We start from the raw sequence: 9,084 nt of genomic DNA, 5'->3' as shown, positions 1-9,084 counted from the left end.
TGCGGCTGCAACGCTTGAAGAGTTTTACCCTCAGAAGCTGTTCTTCGGGTGCCTTACGGGGAGCAAGTGTAAACGGGACCACTTTGAGCGCTTGTGCCTTGTAATTTAGAAGCCACTCCTTGTCTGAGTGATACTTGGAGGCTCTCGTTTTCTTTCTAATTGCTGGGACATTTGGAAAAGTGAACTGCCGTCGTTTTGGAGTGAACTGTTACCCACTCAGACTGACATTCTTGACAATGAAGAGCATTTTTATACTTAGAAGGACGTTAAACTGACGAGGAACTGAGATTAAAGGGGAGTCAGTTTTGTACTTCATCTGATGAAAAGAATAAAGGATGATTTAAAACCTAAATCACTACTTCATACAATATTCGCTTCTATTGTAGCAGAGCAACAAATTTTTCAGTCACGGTTTTTTCTCCTAAGGTGCATCGGTACAAAACTTGAGTTCTGGGTGCAATATGTGGCTCCCTTACAATCAGATAAGGTGCTGATGGTTAATGTGGGTCCAAATACATCGTGCAAATCCCACGCTTTTTAGCCAGATACACTATTTTCCATGGAGTCCCTTGAGGGTAAGGAAAGAAGGATTCACCCTTCCTGCCTCTTTCTAAATGAGATAAACACTTCCCCTGTGGTTTCCCTTGGGAATCCCCTTAGAGTGGCTTTCATCCTCGCAGCAGAATTTGCTTTCTTTGCTGTTCAGAATGCTGATGCTCACTTATTATTACTATGGTGTTGATTTTCAGTTAAAGCGGTAATGCTAAATATTGCTTCGAGGTTTTCCGAGTGCAGTAAGACACAACAAACTGGATCTCATCCAAGCCTTTTGGGGTGTGGGTAGGGTAGGGAAATACTTCTTCCCTTAAAAGAACTTTAAGCTCTAAAATGCCTTTTTTGAATATTTGTGTTTGTTTGTTTTCCTCTCTTTAAAGCTGACCTTCTGACTACTTCTTTCATGTTGTCTCTTTGCTGTTGAGTTCAGAGAACTCCATGTCAGACAATACTATGTAATGTACCATACTGCGTCTTGTTTGGGGCCCCTCACTACAAAAAAGGACGTTGAGGTGCTGGAGCGTGCCTAGAGAAGGGGAACAAAGCTGGTGAAGGGTTTAGAAAACAAGTCTTATGAGGAGCAGCTGAGAAGCCTGGAGAAAAGGAGGTTTAAGGGGAAACCTTATCACTCTCTACAACTATCTGACAGTAGGTTGGAGCGAGGTAGGGGTCAGTCTCTTCTCCTACATAACAAGTAAGAAGGGTTTAGAAAACAAGTCTTATGAGGAGCAGCTGAGAAGCCTGGAGAAAAGGAGGTTTAAGGGGAAACCTTATCACTCTCTACAACTATCTGACAGTAGGTTGGAGCGAGGTAGGGGTCAGTCTCTTCTCCTACATAACAAGTAATAGGATGAGAAGAAACAGCCTCAAGTTGCGCCAGGGGAGATTTAGGTTGGATATTTGGAAAAATTTCTTTACAGAGAGGGTGGTAAAGCACTGGAAGAGGCTGCCTAGGGCAATGGTGGAGTCCCCATCACTGGAGGGGTTGTGGATGTGGTGCTAAGGAACATGGTTCAGTGGTGATCTGGCAGTGCAGGGTGAATGGTTGCACTCAATGGTCTTAAAGGTCTGTCCCAACCAAAATAATTCTGTGATTCTCTGTGTGTAGTTTGTGGTTGTGTCTATGCATATGCACATACATACATACATACATATACATATAAAAGGATATCCTGCAGTAAGTTAGTGTGAATCTTGTCATCATTGAATCTGTAACTAAGTCACTATTTTGTTTGTGACATAACCTACTGAGCCACCTTGTTAATTTAAATTGGTTAGCAATTAAGTGCCGATAAAAAAAAAACAACCCTTTGATCTACCCTTCGCCATTAATAAATCTTTGATTGCTGCCTCATCACAACCACGTTGATATTTTCTCCTGTGATAAATTGGTGTAGTCAGCAGGATGACAAGCAAAATCACGGAATACTTACACAGACAGAGTATTACCACCAAATCCCACCTTCCCAGGGGACTGGGCTTACAATAATTGGCACAACTGGGAAGAGGTAGAAAAGCAATTATCTGATATAAGGAAGGGTCTTAACTAAAGCTGGAAAAGGCAAAGGTTTGATTTGTAAAATGTTGGGAGTGTGCTTAGAAGCTGCCTGCCAAGAAAGGAAAAACCTTTCCCACAAGATACAGGATTTACAGGACGAGATAGAGTGCCATAAATCTACTGAGCTGCCAAACAGCTGCAAAACCAACTCAAAGAATCCCAATCAAAGCAACAAAAAGTGGAAGAACACATTGAAATTGAAATTTTAAACCCTGTCCCCAATCCCCCGAATGACCCCCACTTGCTAACAAGCAGACAGACATATTGGGCATATAGAGTTGTCCCGCTATAGATTTGTCCCCTGCATTGAGTTGTTCCCTGAGTTGAGTTGTCTCAGTGTAGAGTTGTCCCCCGAGTAGGGTTGCCTGACAGATATTTTTCCACAAACATGAATCAGGAGATTTTCTTCCATTCTTAGGGAGTTTATTCTCTTCCTTATTTTCTATTTGAATCTTAGTTCTGATGAAAGATTCTTGAAACCTGCAATCCTCTGTAGATCAGCAGAACATCTTTTTTTGCTGAGTTGGAGGTTTATGTACTTGCTGTACCCTAACTAATCTAAATTAATCATGTGAAAGAGCCAAGTCCTGCTTTATAATGGCTGTACTGGACTTTACTTTTTTCCCCCCTCTTTTCTTAACAAAATGGCCCCTCCCAGGCATCCTACTCTTGATTTTTCTCCATTTCAGATTCCTTCCTCCTAAGGCCTTTCGGTGTCAGATATCCACCAGTTCTGCCGCCTTTCATATCCATTCTCCCCAAATATCCAGTCTTTTGCCCTGATGTGAATATATCTTGGATGTTTTGCCTGCTCCTCTATGACACCCCATAAAGCCTCTTTGCTACCATAAATAACAAGAACAACAACAATTAAAACCCCACCTGTCTCTCACACCTGTAACAGCTTCACATACACTCATTCATTTCTTCCCACTTAACTGATGAGGGTTTTGTACCATCTTGCATTAGTACGAGTAGCAGATGAGATTCAGTTTCTTCTGGGCTCATTATGTGATCAGTTAACAGGTACTGGCATAAAAATTAAAGCCAAGCATGTACTGTGCCATCAAAAAATACATTCCCTGTGTTTCTTATCTTGCATTTCATTGAATTGTCTTTCAATCATTCATTTGATCTTGGTATCGATTTGTGTAATTTGTCTAAAGCTAAGGCATGAACCATAGGCTAGATCTTTAGCTGATGCAGCTGTTCAAAACATCGCTGAAATCAGTTACTGATAGCAGCCAAGAGTCTTCAGTGGGTAAATAAGCAAATTTTCTTATGAAGATACTGAAGTTTATAAAAAGACTACAAAATGGTATAGAAAATACAAGAAATAAGATTATACACGTTTTAATGTCAAAGTTGTTCTAGTTTTCATGAAGACATACGAAAGTCCTTAAAAAAAAGCTTCTTTACAATATTATACAGTCAGTTTAGCTTCTAAAAGTGTCTTTTCTCTTTCTGCGACCAAATGATATACAAAATAATTCTGTTGCAATGTCAGGAAAATAAACTCACTGATACTGGTATTGATTTTCTGCTCAATAATCCAGTGCTTTTCACATTTTTCTTTTATCCATGACTTGTCTCTCATTGACTGGATAAGGAGGCAAGATCCATCTAAGACTGTTTTTCACAGAAACCAGAGAACAACAAGATCACCAGCCTTTAGCTAGTAGTCTGATAGATAATGCACTTTTAATGTACATTTACAATGTATTATAACCTATTTAACTTTGTTAAATAGTGGAAAGACTATAATCGTAGCCTGCACTAGGTTCCTGGTTTAGACCTCCGATGGAGATGTTCATCTGACTGTGGCTGGGGAAAGATGTAGTCAATCTGTGTAGTAGGCATGGGGAGTGATTTCCTCATGTGCTGGGCAATTGCAGCTGTCGGCGAGCGCCAGCAAGCTCCAAACTCTCTGAATGTCAAAGGGATATCGCCAAATATAACCACTCCGGTTCCAAATCAAATACTAATCACATACGGTTTTTCTCCAAGATCTCCTTCTCCTACCAGCTCCAACCTCTCCAGCCATGGGCTCAAGCGTGGTGCATTGCAGCACCCTTGAAGAAGCTCACAGCTTCCTCTGGCTTGTCTTACAGACTTGGTAGGTGCCACATGAGCACTGAAAACAGCACTGTGGCCAACAGTATAAGCAGAGCCAATACAAACCCATTCCAGTGCTTATCGTGGTTATCAGCAGATCTGAAGTCATAAATCTGGTAATTCTTATTTGTCTTACAACTCCCATATGGGCACTTTCACCCGAGCCTTTCTAGTTAGGAAGCTGAAGAACCCACTGAGTGACCTTAAGTTATATTACACAGTATAAGAGCTTGTATAGAAAAGGTTTTTTTTAGGAAAAGGGAGAGTAGAGCAGGTCTTCTGTCCATTGATATTGCTTTCAAGGTGACTCTACCCATCGTAGACATGATAAGTGTGTAATGACAAATATATTCATTCCAGACTGGAAATGAAAACCTAGATTTATATATGAGGATACTCTTACTGCTCTGCCGAACTCAGGTTTTAGGCTTTGGAGGAAACAAGGTTGGAAGGGGGGTGGGTTTAGTTAGCTTTTATTGAAAAGCACCTTTCTTGTCAAAACTGTGCTAGGTTTCTTTGCCGTCTAGTGACATACTTTGAAATACTCTCTGGTTCACCTGCTCTTCTTGGCTATTTCTCTCTATAAACTATAATAAGTAAAAGCATTATTCTCAAAGAGAAATCTAATTAGTAAATGACCCTTTCTTCCTGTGGCTCAGCCTGCGGTTATCAGTCCCACAGGGTTCTGTGATGAAGAGGATGGAAGCGCTGAATACACAAGGCAGTAGAAACATTTTATTCTCCTCTAGAGATTCATAATTCACATTCTGGTCTGTAGAGCTCTGGAGTCAGGTGAGGTTTCTAGGAAATGAAATCACAAAGTCTGGAACATTGGATTGATATTCTTTCCTGGCTAATTTCTTCTGGCTTATGTTATGTTCAGATATCCAATTCTCCTTCACTGGGAAGAAATGGGTTTTTCACAGATCATCTTCACAGATGGGTCCTTTAACTGTCAAATGAAACCATACACTGCGTGATGTTCTCTGCCATAGGGACCATCTCATGAGGCAGAGGATCCACAGCCCGGATATGAAGTGCGTCTGCGACCGGTCTGGTTCAAGCCCACTAACTGCACATAGCACTCAGCCCCAGGATTAGGAGTTGTGTGTTTGCTACTGCACTGGGGAGCCTGCTGAGAAAGGAGAGCAATGTCCTGCGTTCCCTCCTTTGAGTGGGAAAATGCTACAGAGGCACCTGATGGATGTGCCTTGTGAAGGCCATTCTCTCTTGTGCGTACGACGGGGAACAGTCCAGTCCATTGCCTAGATACCACTCAGAGCTATCGCACTGTTGGCTGTAGGTCTCAGGCTAAACAAAGAACAACAAAAGTCACAGGGATTTCAGTGGCACGAGGCAAATTTCCAAGACAAAGTGGATGCAGTGTTTTTAAAATATTAAACTCATGAGGGAAAAGCAGCAACATACTACTGGTTGTAAATTACAGTTTACCCGTTTGTGGATTATTTATGTTATAGCTGTGTAATGAGGCAACATTTCTCCAAGATAGACATCACTGTTCTCTTCTTTTCAGTGAATTAAGTTCAAATCATTTCCATCTGAAATCTGAAGAGTCTTATTTGCAATTTGGAAAGCCTTAAAAAGAGTTCTGTTTGTTTTCTGGTACACATTATTTCATGAGGACAATTTCTATACTTTTTTTTTCTGGTAGTTATGTTCTACTGTTTAGAATAATGACATAGAATGAACGAACTTTTTCTTCCAATGCAAATTAAGAGTCATTTACAACTGTTGATCACCTCACCCACTGCCAAAGTCAAACGAAACTCAAGGAGAAAAAATAGCAGGAAGATCTGTTAGTTTATGATAAACAGATTTTTGTTTCCAGCTGAAACTACAGAGGCTGTTTTGGCCGGGAATTATACGGGCACTGCTGCTGCCAGGGAGGGAGAGAGGGAGCACCCCCATCTGAAGGCGAGCCTGCCATCTACTGAGCATCTACTCTGCGGCAGCACCCAGCTGCTCTGCCTGGTATCGTAGAATCGCAGGATGGCCTGCTCCAACCCCCCTGCAGTGAGCAGGGACACCTTCAACTAGAGCAGGTCCCAACCTGACTTGAAATGTTTCCAGGGATGGGGCTTCTACCAGTTCTCTGGGCAACCTGGGCCCGTGCCTCACCACCCTGAGTGTAAAACATTTCTTCCTTCTCTCTAGTCTGAATCTCCCTCTTTTAGTTTAACCCATCACCCCTTGTCCTGTCACAACAGCCCCTGCTGAAAAGGCTGCCCCATCTTTCTTAGAGGCTTCCTTGAAGCACTGAAAGTCCACATGAAGGTCTCCCCGGAGCCTTTGCTTCTCCAGGCTGAACAACCCCAACTCTCTCAGCCTGTCCTCACAGCAGAGGGGTTCCACCCTCGCATCATGTTTGTGGCCTTCTCTGGACCTGCTCCAGCAGGTCCATGGCTCTGCTGTGCTGAGTATGAGTACCACCCTGCCGCAATCTGCCTGGGAGAACTCCGGTTGAAGCCTCTATACTGGTGGGCGTGCAGGCATCCATGCCAGCTTTGTTTAAAGGCAAATTAAAAACAAAAAAAAACATGTTTAGAAAAAAAAAAGAAAAGAAAACCATGCCCAACTTTCATCAAAGCTGAGTATCTGGTATGACTCACTGCTGTTTAACTTCTGCTTCATCATGTCTAGTGTTAAACAAATCCAACAGTAGAGAGTAGACTGACTCTCTACTCGATCTGACCACACGTAACAATATGTCTGGGTGAAAAAGATGACATAAGATTATGAGACTTATATGGTTCTGAAGAGCTCGGGAGTGAGGTTTTAAGGGAAGCCCTACAAATATCATTGTATGGCATCGCGGGGCCTCTTACTGTTTTGACAGATGTTTGGTTTCTGTTAAAAGTTAAATAAGCTTATAAAGAGATTTTGTTCTTTTTTTCCCCGTGTACATGTAAAACATTCCCCAAATTAATATTTGCATGTTTGCTTTGACTGAGGTCCACTAGGAAGTAAAAGAAAAGAAACTGTACAATTGTTAAAGCTTTTCACAAAATATTTTAATAAGGATGTAACAGATTCCACATTAGCAATTTTTAAACTAAAAGGAGCTGACTCACGGTCCACAGAATTGAGTTTGGATTTTTTTCTCTCATTTCGATGGGCTTTGAATCAGGCAACTTCGAAATACTAAATTTATACATTCATACAGTACCTAACTTTTGGTGAAAGAAACGTACAAAGAAGTCGCCTGCTTTTTGCTGCCGAGAAAAGTTAAAGGGTGTAATTTCACAAAAACCTGTAGTAACTCCACCACAGCAAATGCTACATGCCTTAATTGTCAGCCTTACACTTCACACTGTACTCAAGGACCGTAGCTACCACTACACTGCTACGGGAAAGCTGCTGCTGCTGCTGCTGCTAGAGATTTTTCCCAGTCTCTTGCTTTAGATTGCTGGGAGTTATAATTAATGTGACCACAGTATTGTGCTAGAGAAGTGATTTGTCACAGCTGCTGGGACACCTGCCGCTCTGTGACACTGTTAATGTCAGTGGTAGAAAGCAAAAATAGAGCTGCTTGTTTCAATGTGCTCTGTACCGATTCTTAGGTCTGGGGTAAGAGGGAGCCGGGGTGGAGGGTTCCGTTTAATCAGCGTCATTTATCAAACGAGAAAGCTTCATTCATCTCTACGAAAATTGTTCTGTCTGAAGAGGGGGAGAGAGAAAATTCAAGAGAGAGACTTTGTGTGGTGGAGACAATGTAGATGAAAGAGTTAGGAAAAGTGACAAGGTTTTTTATCCGAAAAGGAGCCTTCTTGAGCATCACCCATTTTAAATGCAACCTTGCAAGTAGCCACCACAGACATAAGTACACAGCATAAATTGCTTCAGAGAAACACGCTCACAAGACAGCGACAAGGCTCAAATAAAAAAATTGAACAAAAAGACGTCTGGCACACACTGAAAACAAGAATTCTCAGGAATGAAACATTAAGAAGCTCTGGGCCAGTATATTACATCGGCAACATATGAAACCCATGTTATTATTTTAGTGCAACAGAAGAAACCGGAGCTAGAGCGATAGTTATTATCAAACAGCTACTTTATTTGTCAAGTTTTTATTTCAGAGCCTGATGGAGATTTTGAAACAAATCCCTTTTTCCACGTAGGCTAAAGTGACTTTGCGGCCACCCAGGTCATTCAAAACTGTCTCGGCTCCTTCCATCGCTGTTCACAGCTGATGGAGCACAACGACAGCTTCACAGCCTAGCGCTCCCTTTATACTTTATTATTGTATGGACACATTCAAACATTTCCCAGCTCGGTGCTGCCCTCGACTCCAGGCTCAGTGCTCTGCTCCCTGTGAGTCACGGGGCTGTTTATCGCCTGTTATCAGCATCCTGCCCCACAGCTCTGAAGCACAGCAATAATCCAATTTTTTTCCAAAGACCTTTTCTGCCCTGCTTCCCCCGAGCGTAGCACAGACAGCCATGGCCCCAGTGAGGTGGAAGCTGTCTGCAAAGCAAAAGACGGCTCCATGACTGTGCTGCTTCTTTTCTCAGGGTGTTTCTGCTCCCTGCTTTCTGTTTTATTCTGGTGGGGGGGCGTGGGGAGGTGGGGAGTGGAGGCAGAAAGAGTCTACTTGCTCCTTCCCAGGGGAAGGCAAGGTGTGTGTTAGGGGAGACTTTTCCCCACACTTCTGCTCTCTGAAGGGGAGGTGTGCACTGACCGATACTGAGCAGGGTCGCTTTCAGTCGGGGTCAGGGCAGGGGGAATCTGAGCCCAAATGCTGGGGCTTGACCAAGGCAGGCTTGACTTAGTGACCTGTGGGGAGTCCCACAAACGGAGGGAAAGGGCAATCTGTACAAAAGGTGAGGGGAGAG

This window comes from Buceros rhinoceros, unplaced genomic scaffold (genome assembly GCF_000710305.1).
Source record: "Buceros rhinoceros silvestris isolate BGI_N320 unplaced genomic scaffold, ASM71030v1 scaffold5332, whole genome shotgun sequence".
Classification (NCBI taxonomy): Eukaryota; Metazoa; Chordata; class Aves; order Bucerotiformes; family Bucerotidae; genus Buceros; species Buceros rhinoceros.
The sequence above is the reverse complement of the archived record's forward strand: the minus strand, read 5'-3'. Positions refer to the sequence as shown.